The 17,781-nt window shown below is 39.3% G+C and overlaps 3 long non-coding RNA genes across 24 annotated transcripts; 1 reads left to right on the forward strand and 2 right to left on the reverse strand.

Annotated features, from left to right (window-relative positions):
* Positions 1 to 761: 761 nt before the first annotated feature.
* Positions 762 to 2,582, forward strand: LOC103938339. The gene is made up of 3 exons (XR_007260895.1): positions 762 to 1,352; positions 1,485 to 1,523; positions 1,675 to 2,582. It is a non-coding gene; the product is annotated as an uncharacterized LOC103938339 (long non-coding RNA).
* A 175-nt stretch (positions 2,583 to 2,757) lies between these two features.
* On the reverse strand, positions 2,758 to 15,841 carry LOC103938326. 22 transcript variants are annotated; one of them, XR_007260876.1, is made up of 8 exons: positions 15,509 to 15,841; positions 14,713 to 15,407; positions 14,563 to 14,643; positions 14,270 to 14,368; positions 11,897 to 13,050; positions 11,530 to 11,625; positions 11,335 to 11,379; positions 2,758 to 3,237 (listed from the first exon to the last, which is right to left on the reverse strand). It is a non-coding gene; the product is annotated as an uncharacterized LOC103938326 (long non-coding RNA). The 22 variants fall into 22 exon arrangements; XR_007260886.1 differs by lacking the exon at positions 11,335 to 11,379 and having other exon boundaries at positions 11,897 to 11,987; positions 12,195 to 13,050; positions 15,509 to 15,840; XR_007260889.1 differs by lacking the exon at positions 11,530 to 11,625 and having other exon boundaries at positions 11,897 to 11,987; positions 12,195 to 13,050; positions 15,509 to 15,839.
* A 670-nt stretch (positions 15,842 to 16,511) lies between these two features.
* Positions 16,512 to 17,770, reverse strand: LOC103943790. The gene is made up of 4 exons (XR_666775.3): positions 17,611 to 17,770; positions 17,429 to 17,525; positions 17,206 to 17,271; positions 16,512 to 16,587 (listed from the first exon to the last, which is right to left on the reverse strand). It is a non-coding gene; the product is annotated as an uncharacterized LOC103943790 (long non-coding RNA).
* Positions 17,771 to 17,781: the final 11 nt, after the last annotated feature.

Here is a 17,781-nt window from a genome sequence, read left to right on the forward strand (position 1 = left end):
TTTCCTTCAGAGCGTAAGGAAAAAGACGAAGTTTATTAGATTCAAATTCAGCTAAAAATCCCCTACCAAAAGCTAGAGAATCTGCCCAACCACAAATCTGCCACGTTCATGGGCCAAACTAGATCCAAAAATGGCCCAAAAGATTTTCTTTTAAAGCTTGAGTCACCTGAATATCTTTGCATAAGGACACATCTCCACAAAATGCCATCTTGAACGCCAAAAAGGTCAAATAAGCCTAAAACATTACTTTGACAGTTTTGCGCACTGATCTTTTATTTATTCTTCATAAATTAACCGCTTGGCATAAAAGTCCAAAACTTTGACACAAACAAGTTGAAAGACTTGCAAACATCCTCCAATTAGAATCACTTCAAAACTCGTCAGTTTGATCACTTTTTGTTTAAGAGGAAGTTGCATGTTTTACATTTAAACTATAATTAACACAATCCATTACTAATAATAGGTAAAATGTATAATATGAAATCGACTCATCAAGCACCACCATAATTCTTACTAGCTCATATGATTATGACTAACTGAATGTGAGACTTAACCCATTCACACATGTCTTTGACGTAGATGATATCCTTTGTTACAAAAAATGATTATCTGTGCTATGCGATATGACCTAATTATCTCCTTGTAGATTTCGTAGTTAGAATTTAAACTGAAAAATTTAGCGGGCCCATGAAACAAAGTCTACTATCTTTAAAATCCGAGGCTACACCTTTTCCCCTTTCACTTTAGGGTTTGTGTTCAAAGTCCGCGGAAAACTCCAAAGCTGAAACCTCACTCATTCTCTCTCTGCGGGTATTTAAATTCAGCCTCAGTGAGATCGATCTTTTGTATTCACTTTGGATTGTGCAGCTTGTTGTGTCTTATGCTCGCTTAAAGTTAGCTTTCGTTCATCAGTTTGGACTCCATAGTAATCCAATTGAGCGGAGGGCTATGATTTTCTTGTCATACACGTTTTGGGATATATCTGGAATCCTACATCAGTAGTCTGATGATCACGCGGAGTACCCCAAATTGTTTTTAACTAAAATTGTTAGCATGCGATGCGAGTTTGATATCTATTGTAATTGTCGGTCCTTGCGATCAGTTTTGAGATTTAAGGGTTAGCATCTAATTCTGTCATGTCTTTGTGGCGGGATTGAATCGTTTGGAACAGTTTTCTGTTTCCATTTATATTCTCGTTTTGTTTCAGTATGTAAGCCTTTGTCTTATCTCGAAGGAACTAAACTTCAATTTGTAAACTTTTAGTTGGGACGGCTTGTGGAATTCTCGAACCAGAATTATGGCTCGTTCTAGTTCTTCTAGTTCCCGTTCACGTTCGAGTTCCATTTCCACTGGTGTGTAATTATGCTGGGAATTTGATTGTTTAAATAATATGTCAATCTGTGAGATGATTTGTTTGATCAAATATGAAACAGCCTTTCAATCTTTTTTTATAGTCATTTATGTTTTTTCTTCTTAATTTGCAGTACCCCAGTCCACGTACTCTGCTTTATCTGACAAAAGGAGTAAGTATAAACAGCGCCCTTGTAATTTAGTTTTGTACTCTGCTTGTGCTTCTTGTTGGGGCTTCAATGCCTAGAATAATAATAATTTTCTCGCTATCTAATACGTAATTATTGTAACTAGCTAATAACATATAATATTTCTATGAGTTAGGTCCTAGTGCCTGTGACGAGGTTGCAGTGAGATATCCAAACGGAGGTTCTACAGTTTTTAATCATTCAAATTTTCGTGCAAGTGCAATTGGTCGTGGCATTTCTGATGAGCAATGCCAGTGGCTGCTTCCGGCGGTTGTTGTGTTGGTGTTGTCAATCCTTGGAATGGAAAACAAATGCTAGATCATCCGTCTCTACATAAACATTGACAAGTGTTGCATCTCTCTCTTTAAATGGCAGCTGAGCCTTTTTGGCAGGCCTGATGACCCGGAGTTCAAGCTTTTCCGAGGTTGCCTATGGAAAGATTGTGGCATTGAGGTGGATGTTGAGAATGGTTGGTCCAAGAATGATTCAACTTGCACAAGTTGGGCTCAGGATTGAATAAGGATGAAGAATAAATGGGTGTGATTTTGGCGTGTAGTTAGCTTTGTTGCTCAAAGTAGTAAATCCACATGCAAAAAGGATTTACTATAGGACCAATTTGCTTTGGATTAAGGTTTTGTTGGGATCTATCTATGAACTTTACTCATAATTTAACTTGAAAATATCATTTATTCTTCGAGTCGTGTTTCATTTCTTGAGTATTATCATATTTTTATGAAACAATGAGCATTAGGAGAAGAATGCATTACCTGCGTAAAATCAACTTGGTAAAAATTTCAACTTTTTTGCTTAAAGGGAAACAGGCATTTGGCCTTGGTTGTTTATTTATGAGGTCGTACACACTTTGGGTTCACTAATGAGTAATGGATAATGGCGTTGAGAAAGAAAAGAGGGGTGTATGATGAGCAATTGAGCAAATTCTTGCAAGCTTTTAAGGCAAAGTTTTACCAAGGTCGTCGTTACTACCGACTCCTGCAATTTGCGACAACAGTCAGATGGTGTTGTTCCTCTACCAGACCCATGCTGGTTCAAGCAATAACTAGTTCATTAGTTGGCTACTTGAGGAACAAACGCAGGTCCATATTCATAGCCTCTAAGGCCACCACCACACAAGGAACTAGTTATTGCTTGAACCAGAGGATATGAAGAGCTCGTAGTACATCTGCTGACCAAATTTAGGTCTTTGTGTATTGCTCAGTGGTTTTCCAAGTGCTTAAACAAACAGCAATTAATTACATTTCGTGAGCAAACTGCTACCGTACAACAAAGTGTTTTAAATTAACAAACTCCCCTACCAGGTAACCAGGTCTTGTGCAAGCTTGGTTAGTTGCGTATCCGAATCAGGAAATATTACCCGATAAGCAAGGACAGCCTCCGCAAACTCACCAACAGAAGTCTAAACTGAGTGCAAATAAGTTAGTCTTCATCAGCGCAGTTATGAGTTATAGACATAAAAGAGAAAGAGGGAGGGTATATGTAACAAAGCAGAGAGCAACCATGAAGCACAAGGGTGTTCCAACTTTCTCTTACACTTTGTTCTAGTATCTTTAATGGTGTGAATAATCACTCCCCAGAAATCTTAAGATGTATACTTCGTGTGCAGTCGCAGGAACCGTGCCACTAGAAAGCCAGCAACAGGTTGTTCCAACTTCTCAATCAGCTTCACCTTTATGCTGTCAACCTGCCAAAATACGGGCAACATGTTATCAGATGCACATCAATGTATTACAAGGCACTTCTAAAAGGAATTATTGGAATTTCCTTTTCAATGCATTTGCTTTGTTGAGATTCCACTTGTGAACAAAAAACAGTTCACATTTATGCCTTCACAATTACAAAAATACATTAGGGCCTGGATAAGAAAAATAACAGGATAACCTATTTTTGAAATGTCTACTAATTTCCTTTGAGTTTTGCTCACGCAACTCAACAGTAACAATACAAGATTGAATACGTTTTCTTCGGTTAAAGCCGTGATGTGTCAACAAGATAATATGTAATCTGAACGGCAAACTTAAACAAGTGCCGTGCAAACTGGGAAATCAAATTGCTTAAGAAGCACAGCTGCCTCAGCTCTTGCTTGTACACATTGGTTTTCCCTTTTATTCACCTTGACTGCTAAGCAGCCTACGAATATGAGGCATTACTTTTCTAAAGGTTGAAGCAACATTTTAGATGAGTTAGATACCATGGATGAACCAAAGCCTGAAATGGTAAAAAGGCTATTGAGTCAAACGACTCAAACCCAACTCTCCTCAAGCCAGCCTGCCGCTATAACTTGGATGAACTCCAACAAGTTAGCCACAAACATATTCTATTTTCTATGGCCGTATGATCTCAAATAACAACTAATCTGCCTGGTATGCTCTAAACGGGTGTGCTATTCACACCCATTTTTAGTTTTCACGCACCTCTTCAATTTCAACCATCGGATCAAATGATTTAAAGAAGGTCTAAGGACAGAAATTAACAATGAGTGTGGATAGCACCACCCTACTGTAAAATATCTTTTTTAGTTTTCCCACACCTCAATTTCGGCCATCGGATCAAATGAGTTGAAGAAAATCTAAGGACATAAATTAACAATGAGTGTGGATAGCACCACGCTACTCTAAAATATCTTTTTTAGTTTTCACTCATTTCTTCAATTTCAGCCGTCGGTTCAAATGCCTTTAAGATCTAAGAACAGAAATTAATAATGAGTGTGTAGATAGCACCACCCTAAAATATATTTTTTAGTTTTCACACAACTCTTCAATTTCAGCCGTCAGATCAAATGACTTAAAGAATATCGAAAAATAGAAATTAACAATGAGTGTGAATAGCACCATCCTACTCTAAAATATCTTTTTTAGTTTTCACACACATCCTAAATGAGTGTGTGGATAACACCATCCTACTCTAAAATATCTTTTTTAGTTTTCTCACACCTCCACAATTTCAGCCGTTGGATCAAATGACTTGAAAAAAATTAACAATGAGTGTGGATAGCACCACCCTACTCTAAAATGTCTTTTTTAGTTTTCACATGCCTCCTCAATTTCAGCCGTTGGATCAAATGACTTGAAGAAAATCTAAGAACAGAAATTAACAATGAGTGTGTGGATAGCACCACCCTACTCTAAAATATCTTTTTCAGTCCATTCCAAACGTCACATAACTCCCTCCTCTCTCCCGGTTGCCCTACGCAGAAATAAAAAAAGAGGGAGTAGGATTTTTTCTTCCCTCCCTTTCCCTCCTCTCATATTTGAACGGTCACGATTAAATCACGTCAACATCTTATATTAACTGTATAGAAAGAGAAAGACTAAATAGAGAACATAAGATGAGGGAATGGAAAGAAGAGGGGAAAGAATCTTAGTTCGAAAATGAGAGTATTCCAATCCGCGGGCAGCATCAGACGACTCTTCAAGAGGTTGAAGGGAGCTAGAGCAGGCGATGCCTCAGCTGCTGTCGAAGAACCAAATGTCAAGGTGGAGTACAACATTTCCCCGTCCCACCCCAAACAAGTCATCCGATTTTGCATCCACCCAGATGATGAATAGAGAGCCAGGAAAATGATGGCTGCTATCCCCCTGGATTATGGATTGTCTTTCCCACGTCAACATCATCGCCCACAGTGCAGATATCATCTAGAAATCCGGCCGAACAATATTTAAGGCTAAGGAAAGTAGTCTGAAAAAAGTTTTGAAGGGTGAAACCTGTTGCTTTAGCCAGCAGACCCAAAAGCACTTTGCTTCCTTGGTTCGCCAGTCCGGTGAGAACACAGCTCGTATTAAGTACCTGGATTGGTCACAAACCGTTTCGCAAAACATGGACTCCAAAAGAGGTCTCCCCCTCCTCTTCTCAAATGTGAATTGCAGTTGCAGTTGCCCTTTGGGAGTCCATGTTTCAAGAAATGGTTTATGACCAGTTTCAAATACTTAATACGAGCTGTGTTTTTACCGGACTGGCAAACCAAGGAAGCAAGGTGCTTCTGAGTCTACGGGCTGAAGCAACAAATTTCACCCTTCAAAACTTCTTTCAGACCACTCTCCTTAGCCTTGAATAGTGCTCGATTGGATTTCCAGACGAGATATGCACTGGCGGTGAGGATATTGACATGGGAAAACTAATCCATAATCCCGATGGGGTTAGTAGCCATCATTTTCCTGGCTCTCTGTTCATCCACAGGGTGGAAGAAAAATCAGATGACATGTTTGGGGTGGGACGGGAAAATGTTGTACTCCACCTTGATATTTGGTTCTTCAGCAGCAGGTGAGGCACCGCATGCTTTAGCTCCCGTCAACCTCTTGAAGAGCTGTCTGATGCTAACCACGGACCAGAGTGCCCTCATTTTCGGACTAAGATTCTCTCCTCTCCTCTTTTCATCCTTTTCCATCCCCTCATCTCATATTCTCTATTTTGTCTGAAATGAGGGCATTCCAATCTGCGGGCAGCATCAGACGACTCTTCAAGAGGTTGAAGGGAACTAGAGCAGGCGATGCCTCAGCTGCTGTCGAAGAACCAAATGTCAAGGTGGAGTACAACATTTCCCCGTCCCACCCCAAACACGTCATCCGATTTTGCATCCACCCAGATGATGAATAGAGAGCCAAGAAATTGATGGCTGCTATCCCCCTGGATTATGGATTGTCTTTCCCACTTCAACATCATCGCCAACAGTGCAGATCTCATCTGGAAATCCGGCCGAACAATATTTAAGGCTAAGGAAAGTGGTCTGAAAAAAGTTTTGAAGGGTGAAACCTGTTGCTTTAGCCCGCAGACTCAAAAGCACTTTGCTTTCTTGGTTCGCCAGTCCGGTGAGAACACAGCTCGTATTAAGTACCAGGATTGGTCACAAACCGTTTCGCAAAACATGGACTCCAAAAGAGGTCTCCCCCTCCTCTCAAATGTGAATTGCAGTTGCAGTTGCCCTTTGGGAGTCAATGTTTCAAGAAATGGTTTATGACCAGTTTCAAATACTTAATACGAGCTGTGTTTTTACCGGACTGGCAAACCAGGGAAGCAAGGTGCTTCTGAGTCTACGGGCTGAAGCAACAAATTTCACCTTTCAAAACTTCTTTCAGACCACTCTCCTTAGCCGTGAATAGTGCTCGATTGGATTTCCAGACGAGATATGCACTGGCGGTGAGGATATTAACATGCGAAAACTAATCCATAATCCCGGTGGGGTTAGTAGCCATCATTTTCCTGGCTCTCTGTTCATCCTCTGGGTGGAAGCACAATCAGATGACGTGTTTGGGGTGGGACGGGAAAATGTTGTACTCCACCTTGATATTTGGTTCTTCAACAGCAGGTGAGGCATCGCATGCTTTAGCTCCCGTCAACCTCTTGAAGAGCTGTCTGATGCTAACCACGGACCAGAGTGCCCTCATTTTCAGACTAAGATTCTCTCCTCTCCTCTTTTCATCCCTTTCCATCCCCTCATCTCATATTCTCTATTTTGTCCGAAAATGAGGGCATTCCAATCCGCGGGCAGCATCAGACTCTTCAAGAGGTTGAATGGAGCTAGAGCAGGCGATGCCTCAGCTGCTGTCGAAGAACCAAATGTAAAGGTGAAGTACAACATTTCCCCGTCCCACCCCAAACACGTCATCCGATTTTGCATCCACCCAGATGATGAATAGAGAGCCAGGAAAATGATGGCTGCTATTCCCCTGGATTATGGATTGTCTTTCCCACGTCAACATCATCGCCGACAGTGCAGATCTCATCTGGAAATCCGGCCGAACAATATTTAAGGCTAAGGAAAGTGGTCTGAAAAAAGTTTTTAAGGGTGAAACCTGTTGCTTGAGCCCGCAGACTCAGAAGCAATTTGCTTCCTTGGTTCGCCAGTCCGGTGAGAACACAGCTCGTATTAAGTACCTGGATTGGTCACAAACCGTTTCGCAAAACATGGACTCCAAAGGAGGTCTCCCTCTCCTCCTCTCAAATGTGAATTGCAGTTGCAGTTGCCCTTTGGGAGTCCATGTTTCAAGAAATGGTTTATGACCAGTTTCAAATACTTAATACGAGCTGTGTTTTTACTGGACTGGCAAACCAGGAAGCAAGGTGCTTCTGAGTCTATGGGCTGAAGCAACAAACTTCACCCTTCAAAACTTCTTTCAGACCACTCTCCTTAGCCTTGAATAGTGTTCGATTGGATTTCCAGACGAGATATGCACTGGCGGTGAGGATATTGACATGGGAAAACTAATCCATAATCCCGGTGGGGTTAGTAGCCATCATTTTCCTGGCTCTCTGTTCATCCTCTAGGTGGAAGCACAATCAGATGACGTGTTTGGGGTGGGACGGGAAAATGTTGTACTCCACCTTGATATTTGGTTCTTCAGCAGCAGGTGAGGCACCGTATGCTTTAGCTCCCGTCAACCTCTTGAAGAGCTGTCTGATGCTAACCACGGACCAGAGTGCCCTCATTTTCGGACTAAGATTCTCTCCTCTCCTCTTTTCATCCCTTTCCATCCCCTCATCTCATATTCTCTATTTTGTCCGAAAATGAGGGCATTCCAATCCGCAGGCAGCATCAGACTCTTCAAGAGGTTGAATGGAGCTAGAGCAGGCGATGCCTCAGCTGCTGTCGAAGAACCAAATGTAAAGGTGAAGTACAACATTTCCCCGTCCCACCCCAAACACGTCATCCGATTTTGCATCCACCCAGATGATGAATAGAGAGCCAGGAAAATGATGGCTGCTATTCCCCTGGATTATGGATTGTCTTTCCCACGTCAACATCATCGCCGACAGTGCAGATCTCATCTGGAAATCCGGCCGAACAATATTTAAGGCTAAGGAAAGTGGTCTGAAAAAAGTTTTGAAGGGTGAAACCTGTTGCTTGAGCCCGCAGACTCAGAAGCAATTTGCTTCCTTGGTTCGCCAGTCCGGTGAGAACACAGCTCGTATTAAGTACCCGGATTGGTCACAAACCGTTTCGCAAAACATGGACTCCAAAGGAGGTCTCCCTCTCCTCCTCTCAAATGTGAATTGCAGTTGCAGTTGCCCTTTGGGAGTCCATGTTTCAAGAAATGGTTTATGACCAGTTTCAAATACTTAATACGAGCTGTGTTTTTACTGGACTGGCAAACCAGGAAGCAAGGTGCTTCTGAGTCTATGGGCTGAAGCAACAAACTTCACCCTTCAAAACTTCTTTCAGACCACTCTCCTTAGCCTTGAATAGTGTTCGATTGGATTTCCAGACGAGATATGCACTGGCGGTGAGGATATTGACATGGGAAAACTAATCCATAATCCCGGTGGGGTTAGTAGCCATCATTTTCCTGGCTCTCTGTTCATCCTCTGGGTGGAAGCAAAATCAGATGACGTGTTTGGGGTGGGACAGGAAAATGTTGTACTCCACCTTGATATTTGGTTCTTCAGCAGCAGGTGAGGCACCGTATGCTTTAACTCCCGTCAACCTCTTGAAGAGCTGTCTGATGCTAACCACGGACCAGAGTGCCCTCATTTTCGGACTAAGATTCTCTCCCCTCCTCTTTTCATCCTTTTCCATCCCCTCATCTCATATTCTCTATTTTGTCCGAAAATGAGGGCATTCCAATCCGCGGGCAGCATCAAACGACTCTTCAAGAGGTTGAAGGGAGCTAGAGCAGGCGATGCCTCAGCTGCTGTCGAAGAACCAAATGTCAAGGTGGAGTACAACATTTCCCCGTCCCACCCCAAACACGTCATCCGATTTTGCATCCACCCAGATGATGAATAGAGCCAGGAAAATGATGGCTGCTATCCCCCTGGATTATGGATTGTCTTCCCACGTCAACATCATCGCCGACAGTGCAGATCTCGTCTGGAAATCCGGCCGAACAATATTTAAAGCTAAGGAAAGTGGTCTGAAAAAAGTTTTGAAGGGTGAAACCTGTTGCTTTAGCCCGCAGACCCAAAAGCACTTTGCTTCCTTGGTTTGCCAGTCCGGTGAGAACACAGCTCGTATTAAGTACCTGGATTGGTCACAAACTGTTTCGCAAAACATGGACTCCAAAAGAGGTCTCCCCCTCCTCCTCTCAAATGTGAATTGCAGTTGCAGTTGCCCTTTGGGAGTCCATGTTTCAAGAAATGGTTTATGACCAGTTTCAAATACTTAATACGAACTGTGTTTTTACCGGACTGGCAAACCAGGGAAGCAAGGTGCTTCTGAGTCTACGGACTAAAGCAACAAATTTCACCTTTCAAAACTTCTTTCAGATCACTCTCCTTAGCCTTGAATAGTGCTCGATTGGATTTCCAGACGAGATATGCACTGGCGGTGAGGATATTGACATGGGAAAACTAATCCATAATCCCGGTGGGGTTAGTAGCCATCATTTTCCTAGCTCTCTGTTCATCCTCTGGGTGGAAGCAAAATCAGATGACGTGTTTGGGGTGGGACGGGAAAATGTTGTACTCCACCTTGATATTTGGTTCTTCAGCAGCAGGTGAGGCACCGCATGCTTTAGCTCCCGTCAACCTCTAGAAGAGCTGTCTGATGCTAACCACGGACCAAAGTGGAGTGCCCTCATTTTCGGACTAAGATTCTCTCCCCTCCTCTTCTCATCACTTTCCATCCCCTCATCTCATATTCTCTATTTTGTCTTTCTATTTCTTTAAAAAAAATTAATATAAGATGTTAACTTAACCATGACTGTTCAAATAGCTGGGAAGGAGAGGAAGGGATAAAGAGAGGGAAGAGAATCCTACTCTCTCATTTTCTATTTCTGCATAGGGTAGCTGAAAGAGATGAAAGAGTGATGTGATGTTTGGAATGGACCGAAAAAAATATTTTAGAGTAGGGTGATGATATCCACACTCATTCAGAAGGTGTGAAAACAAAAAAAAAAGATATTTTAGAGTAGAGTGGTGCTATCCACTCATTGTTAACTTATGTCCTTAGATCTTCTTCAAGTCATTTGATCTGACGACTGAAATTAAAGAAATGTGTGAAAACTAAAAAATATATTTTAGAGTAGGGTGGTGTTATCCACACTCATTGAGGTGTGTGAAAACAAAAAAAGATATTTTAGAGTAGAATGATGTTATCCACACACTCATTGTTAATTTATGTCCTTAGATCTTTTTCAAGCCATTTGATCTGACGACTGAAATTGAGGAAATGTGTGAAAACTAAAAAAGATATTTTACAGTATGATGGTAATATTCACACACTAATTGTTAATTTATGTCCTTAGATCTTCTTAAGTCATTTGATCCAATGGCTGAAATTGAGGTGTGTGAAAACTAAAAATGGGTGTGGATAACACACCCCCTTAGCACATAACAGATGAATTAGTTGTTACTAGAAAATATGCTCGCGCGTTGCTGCGGGACTTGAATGCACCAGCCTTAAGTGCATGAATAAGACACATTAAACCCGAATAAATTAAACATAATCATGAATGAATAGAAGGATAGATGAGTGAAAATAGTCGATAAGATAAGCATCTTGATTTTTGAATACATTCAACATAGCTGATATGAAAAGACATTGTACAATTAACAGGACGAAGTTGAACGTTCTTGATTACAAAAGATGTGATTGCAAAAAATTCTCTGTTTCCATAAGAAACAGAAACAACATGCAGTTCACACATATATTGCCTCTGAAGTTAAGATGGCAAAATATATGTCCTGTAGGCCAGCCGCCTCTTTCAGCAGTTAACAAAAAACATTAAAAGTGTTATGATTTTGTTTCAGCAGCTAAGCTTTCAAGCACTAATGTTCAAAGAAAAAAAAATGCAGGATGCCTATTTCCGTAAGAAACAAAAGCAAGATGAGTCCAGACATATTTTACCCTTGCAGTTAAGGTAGCAAAATATATGACCTGTAGGCCTAGCACCTGTTTCAGCAGTTAACGAAAAACAAAATAACTGTTCCATTGTTGTTTCAGCAAGTTTTCAAGCACACAGTAACTCCAAGAAAACAGAATGTTGGAAGATATAAAAACAGGGCTAATTTCAAGCATAAACTATATCTGAAAAATTAATACCTCAAGTTTGTTTTCCCAACTACACCATAAATATTACTTAAAATTGAACCAGCCTTGACAACAAACTGAGGAAGCTCGTTGAAAAAATCTACGGTGCTGTAAAACACCCCAATAAGAAGAATAAAATAAGATGCCAAGAATTCATGAGCAGCTAATTATAAGCTAAAGGAAAGACGGTCTAGTGCCTAAGAACCAAGTGAAACTTTGTTTGCTATATACGGATATGCATGCTATAAGAAAGATTTATTCCCCCATGTAGTAGGCTGTTCTTTGTAATCTTAAGCTAACCCAAATAGACTAATTATAATGATGCAAAATATATATAAATCTGACTTTTTTTTTAACTAGGATTCGAAAGAATCAATACCTTGGCATATAACGGTCTTCAACAATTACTGCAAGATCATCCTTCTAGCTATGCAACAAATCCAAATTGAGCACCATCGCATAATCTTTGGCTTACATTGTGGAAAACAGAAGCACCGCCAGCGTTTAGAACAATCAACGTTACTTGCCAACATCATTAGAGAGTGAACAATTAGGACCATTTTTTCTGTCCAGCCATTTTAGTTGGCCAAACTCCATGTAATTGCTTCTAATAACAGAATATTCTGATTGAAATGGAAAGCATAGTTCCTCTAAAAAAAGGCTAGAATCATTCATACCTGCCAAACCAACAATAATCTGGTTCAAGATGTGAGAGACCATTTATTTCTGTGTAACCATCAGAAGTCTCACTCATCTGCCTCCCAATCCCCTCCAATCCTCCAACAGATGTATAAATGAAACAATGAAAATATATGGGAACTCAAAAGGGTTGGACAAAATAGTACTTCTCTCTTAAAAATGCAGTTATAAACCCTTTTTACACATTTTTGTTAAAGTGTAACCTAATTGTTCATTCAATTACAATATCTGAAAACACCTCAAGTCAAGCCACCTGATTTTGGCAGTTGGGTGAGAAGGGGATGCTAATATATATTTCGAAAACAACATCATGCTTTTCAATCATTTTCATGGTTCTTACCAAAATTTAAAATCTACAGACAGTGAGGCATTAAGACAGTCAGGAAATAAACAAATATTAGATATAATTCCACATTCTAAAATAGATATCAGCAAGTCAAAAGTAAAAACATGAAAAAAGTAAGAAATTTGATATTGTAGTTAAAGACCCATATAAGTAATCTACTACTAAAAAGCTAGATATTAAACCTAAAATCATGTAATTATGTATGAAGCAGAGAATAATGCAGAAAGATGGTTTTTTATAGTGCTGCCAATGACAATTAATTTCTCATGAAAACAAAGAAAAGAGAAACAGAGGTATACAAGTATATTGTTTTTTATAGTTGCAAATATTATGAATTATGAATTCTGGAAAAAAAAAAAAAAAAAAAAAAAAACTACAAATAACACTTCAATCACAGACCTAAGCATCTAAAACGCGGCGGCCAAGATACCATTCAAGATAGGGCTCAGCATCATGGATGAACTAACCAATCTGTGTCCCTGAGCTCACTGCAAGTCATATACACCCGATCAACTGGGCATAGGAGCATAATGAGGAAAACTTCCCGTATCCTCACTTAGAAGAAAATAATGCATGCATAATAGCTACATGGACCTCGCGTATATAAATTGTTGTGGCAATAATTTGCAATAGAAAACATAGTTATAAATAAGATACACGAAATACCAACATTGCAATGGTCTTTTTTTTTTTCTTTTTTTTTTTTCATTCGATTGTACTGAAGCATGGATCTTAGTGGAGAACAATTAAGTACCACGTGAGGTCTATATAATGAAATGGGAGATTGAATACACTTGAGGAAACTGACAATTCAAATATGCACACTCCATAGTGTATCTTCACAACCAAAAGAAACGTTTATTTATACGACATATGTTTGACATTGTTTTTCCCCGCTCAAATTGTCTTGAGAAAATTTGACTACATTGAGAATAAGCAAAAGAGTACTTTTTACTACCTAATTTACTAAGATCCACCAAATCTAAAAACTACAAAACTTTTATTAAAGAATCAAATAGAATAGCATGAGAAAGTTATTAGGACACCATATCCGAATTTTTTGCAGATAAAAACACCTGTATTTCACCTGATTTTCGAACGAAATACAGATGCTTGTATGTCACCTGTACATAGCTGCCTGACATTTATTGTCTTCTTTGGGTTCAAGTTCGTTATATTGTTTGATACGTGAAAGAATCAGATATCGTATACGGTTTGATAAAGAAACACGTAATGTGATTAAGTGACAACCATGCACTCGTCTGTCAGAGAGATAAACAAAGATACCAAAAACAGAGAGGCAATGTTAAGACAAACAGAGAGGCAATGTCACATTGCTTTGCATGATCTTGAAATTGGGGATAAGGTATTCAAAGTGCTAACAATGACGTGCAAATGGTATTGAAATGCTAAAAAGGGCATTTTGAATAATTATATGATGCGGCAACAAAAACACAATCGACTTTCAAACTACAGAAATAAATGATAAAAAACACATACTTGCACCCAATGCATTGCTTCTTTTTTTTCTGTGCAGTATAAGAATAAAAAAGGATAACATTCCCCCGAAACCAAATTCATCCCCCAATTTCTTGCAACAAATTTCAGTAATGACGAACGCAACTAAATCTTAAATAAATAGAGCTGTTCAATTATATTAAACTACATATAGGGAGGGGGAAAGAGAGAAGAGAGACCTAGAACTACCTGGATCCTCAATATTGACCGGAACATAATTCCGATTGGGTTTCAAAAGTTAAGTGTACATCAAATGCTATATCAGTGTTGTCGGATGCTGAAAAGTAACTGCAATCCAGGGAACAATTTCATTTATTAGTATAATAAAAATAGAAAGAATCAGGGAAAATCTGTGATGGTGGAAAACATGAAAACCAAACCAAAACTCTAAACCTGTATTAGAGGTTTATTAAATCCAATGTTGAAAACCATTTAATAGTATCGTTTGAAACCTGAAAAAGGATTGAATAGTGATCACTGACCTCTTTGAATCGAATGATATTCGGATTCTTCAGTGATTTATGGTTTATGATTTCCCTTTGAACACGTTCATCCATCTGCATCTGCATCACCAAAAATAAATAAATATTTACAAAAAAAATACAAAATGAAAATAGTTTATGATTACTAACCTCTTTGGATCGAATGATATTCGGATGCTTCGGTGATCTATGGTTCATGATTTCCCTTCGAACATGTTCATCCATCTGCATCACCAAAAAATTAATAAATATTTTTAAAAAATGCAAAATTTAAAGGATAAGAACTGCAATGATTGGTAGTATTACATATTCCTAAAGCAAGTCGTTCGAAGGGAAAAAAATCAACCCTAACCCCCTTTTGGCAGCCTCATCCTCCCTCTCCCTTCCCCTCCCTGCCATCCCACGCCTATCTCCCTTACTCTCTCTCGTAACTCATCCCTCACCAAATCCCACACAGCCGTCGATCCCACCGAATGCAACCCCATCTCATGGTCGGCCCAACACGTTGGGGAGAGGGATGTTTTAGGTCAACATAATAATAAAGATACAGTAATAAAGATAGTGGGTATATATATTACACTTATAACATTTAAGTAATGAATGTAGTGGTCAGGAATTATTAAAGATACAGTAATAGAATATTAAATCAACAGTGATAATTTGGAGAAGATGGAGTCCTTATCTTCTCCGATGGATTTTCCCCAAACAGTGGAGATGGCAGCGGCGGTACGGGGCCTGCTCTCGGTGAGCTTCTCAGCACCGGCACCACTCGGGTTGAGTGAGAATCTGATAGTCCAAGTCTACAGGTTCCGTTGGTGGCGGTGATTCCTCGCGAGCATCGTTTCCTGAAAGCAAAAACCGAATCAAATTAGACAACCACACACAAGATCGTAGCACAGAGACATAACCCCTAAAATCACAGGGAAAAAAAAATTCAGACAACCACCTAAGGGTTTCGAACCAACTAATGCTTAATTTAATCGCGTGATCACGCGAGGAAAAAAATGAATTTCGATGAAATCGAAAACGGCAAAAACTTGTAGCCAACTAAGGGTTTCGAACCAAAGACATTCGTAGAAGCAGAAGACTATTCCAGCAACAAAACCGGCAGCAGATGATCGCCGAGACAAAGACGGAAACAGTAGACAGCAAAAAAAAGGCCAGTGCGAGAGGAGTTCATCGAATTGGTGAGTGAAGAGAGAAAGATGATGGACGGTTAGGGTTGAGATAATCTTGAGCGGCTAGGGTTTTTTTTGTTTTGGAGAGAAGACGAAATAAAAAGAGAGAGAAAGTCAATGAGAGAGGAAGAAATCCACTCCGGAAAGTAGCACCCTGGTAAAACCGTAAATATTTTGAAACCTTACCCTCCTAACTTTTAAGAATTACCTTCCCAACCCAGCCAAAATCTGATGGGTTTCTTGTAAATAAGGTGAAATCAAGGGCCAATCCGTTCCATTCCCTTGGGACAAAATTAGCCTTCTAAGTTCTAATAATTACCCTTCCAACCCACCCCAAATCTGATGGGTTTCTTGCAAATAAGGTGAAATCGAGGGGCATTTGTTTTACTGTAGCCATGAACAGGCCAATTTCCCTCCAACTATAGAATAGACTAGCAAAATGTCCGCGCGTTGCTACGGGACTTGAATGCATCAACCTTAACTACATGAATAAGACACATTTAACCTGAAAAAAATTCAACAAAATCATGAACAAACAAAAGGGATAGAGGAGTGAATGGTGTAGGTAAGATAAGTAGCTTGACTTTTGTATACATTCAACCGAGCTGATTACAAAAGATGTGGTTGCAAAAAATGCTCTGATTCCCTAAGCAACATGCATTTTACACATATACTACCCTTGAAGTTAAGATGGCAAAATATATGTCCTGCAGGCCAGTCACCTGTTTTAGCAGTTAAACAAAAAAAAACATAAAAAGTGTTTCGTTCCTGTTTCAGCAGCTAAGCAACTAAGTAGAAGAATGTCTGTTCGAGTTGATGCAATGGGAGTTCTCCTTATACGTTAACGCTAAGCAAAATTTAACTGGGTTAGTTTGTTGATATGCAACCCAAAATTAACACTAATAAAAAAAAGCACTTGAATCAAATCCATAAGCAAAAACAGATGTTAAACATGAGAAAAATTACATGGAAAAGAAAACAATGTTAAATATCCTAGGTGCTCCATTTATAATTATTCTCTATTTCTATATATTTAAACTACCAATTATCAGCACAAATATTTCATTTCCTTGCAACTACCACAACTACATATAAAACATACTTGATAGAGCATGTAATTGCTTTAACGTCTTTATCAAAAAATTCGTTGGTTAGGAAATGCAGAGTGTTGCAATGGAAACATGAAGACCGAATACAGGAGTGTGAATTCAGTGTGCCGTATGCTATATCAATGTTAACATTTCATTTTTACTTAAAATAGCCCCAAAGATTATATAATAATATAGAACTCACCAAACCACCAAACCACTTACCCTAACAAAAAAATGCTGAGAATAAACATGTGTCAATATGTAGCTAAAGGGAGACATAAACTGCAAATCAACAGTGACTAAAAACAAAATCTCATAGACCAACCATACATAAACATGCAACAAAAAGAACAAAAAATGTCGGAAAAACTGACCTTTAATTGTGATTCTAACGAAAACAGCGAGGTTGATTAAACCTACAGATCATGCGCAACCCTCTCCTAAAACCAAAGCAAACGCAAGATAAGCTAAAAATAAATAACTTCAGTCAATAAATTCACAAAATTAACTCCAAATCACTAAATTAGCCTCTTGAATTCGGCTAGAGATCTCATCAGGAAGCCCAACATTTTTTTAGAATATGATTAGCATTCTCACCTGTCATTTTCAATGTGAATTTCACACTTGCTTTCGACTCTAGCATTGTCAACCACTTTTGTTCCAAATCTTGTATTCCAGTAACGGGTCCCAACATCTTGCAATTTAATAAAGGAGCATTGTAAGATTGTAGAGATGCATAGAACAGATAAAGCTAATGACAGAGAGCTAAGCTAATTCACCTCTTCCAAAAGTCCATGTCTCCACCCAAGCCTAAACATCCCAACATTGCCCCGATAAGTGTGTTGTCCTGACCTGCAAGATTTATAAAGAAGAAGCAGAGAAATTGATGCATAACCACAGATTAAAAATTGCAGACAGAATAAAAGGAACAAATTGAAAACACTAAAAAG

This window comes from the organism of the source record quoted next, unplaced genomic scaffold (assembly GCF_019419815.1).
Source record: "Pyrus x bretschneideri cultivar Hongxiangsu unplaced genomic scaffold, Pyrus_bretschneideri_v1 Contig336, whole genome shotgun sequence".
Lineage (NCBI taxonomy): Eukaryota > Viridiplantae > Streptophyta > Magnoliopsida > Rosales > Rosaceae > Pyrus > Pyrus x bretschneideri.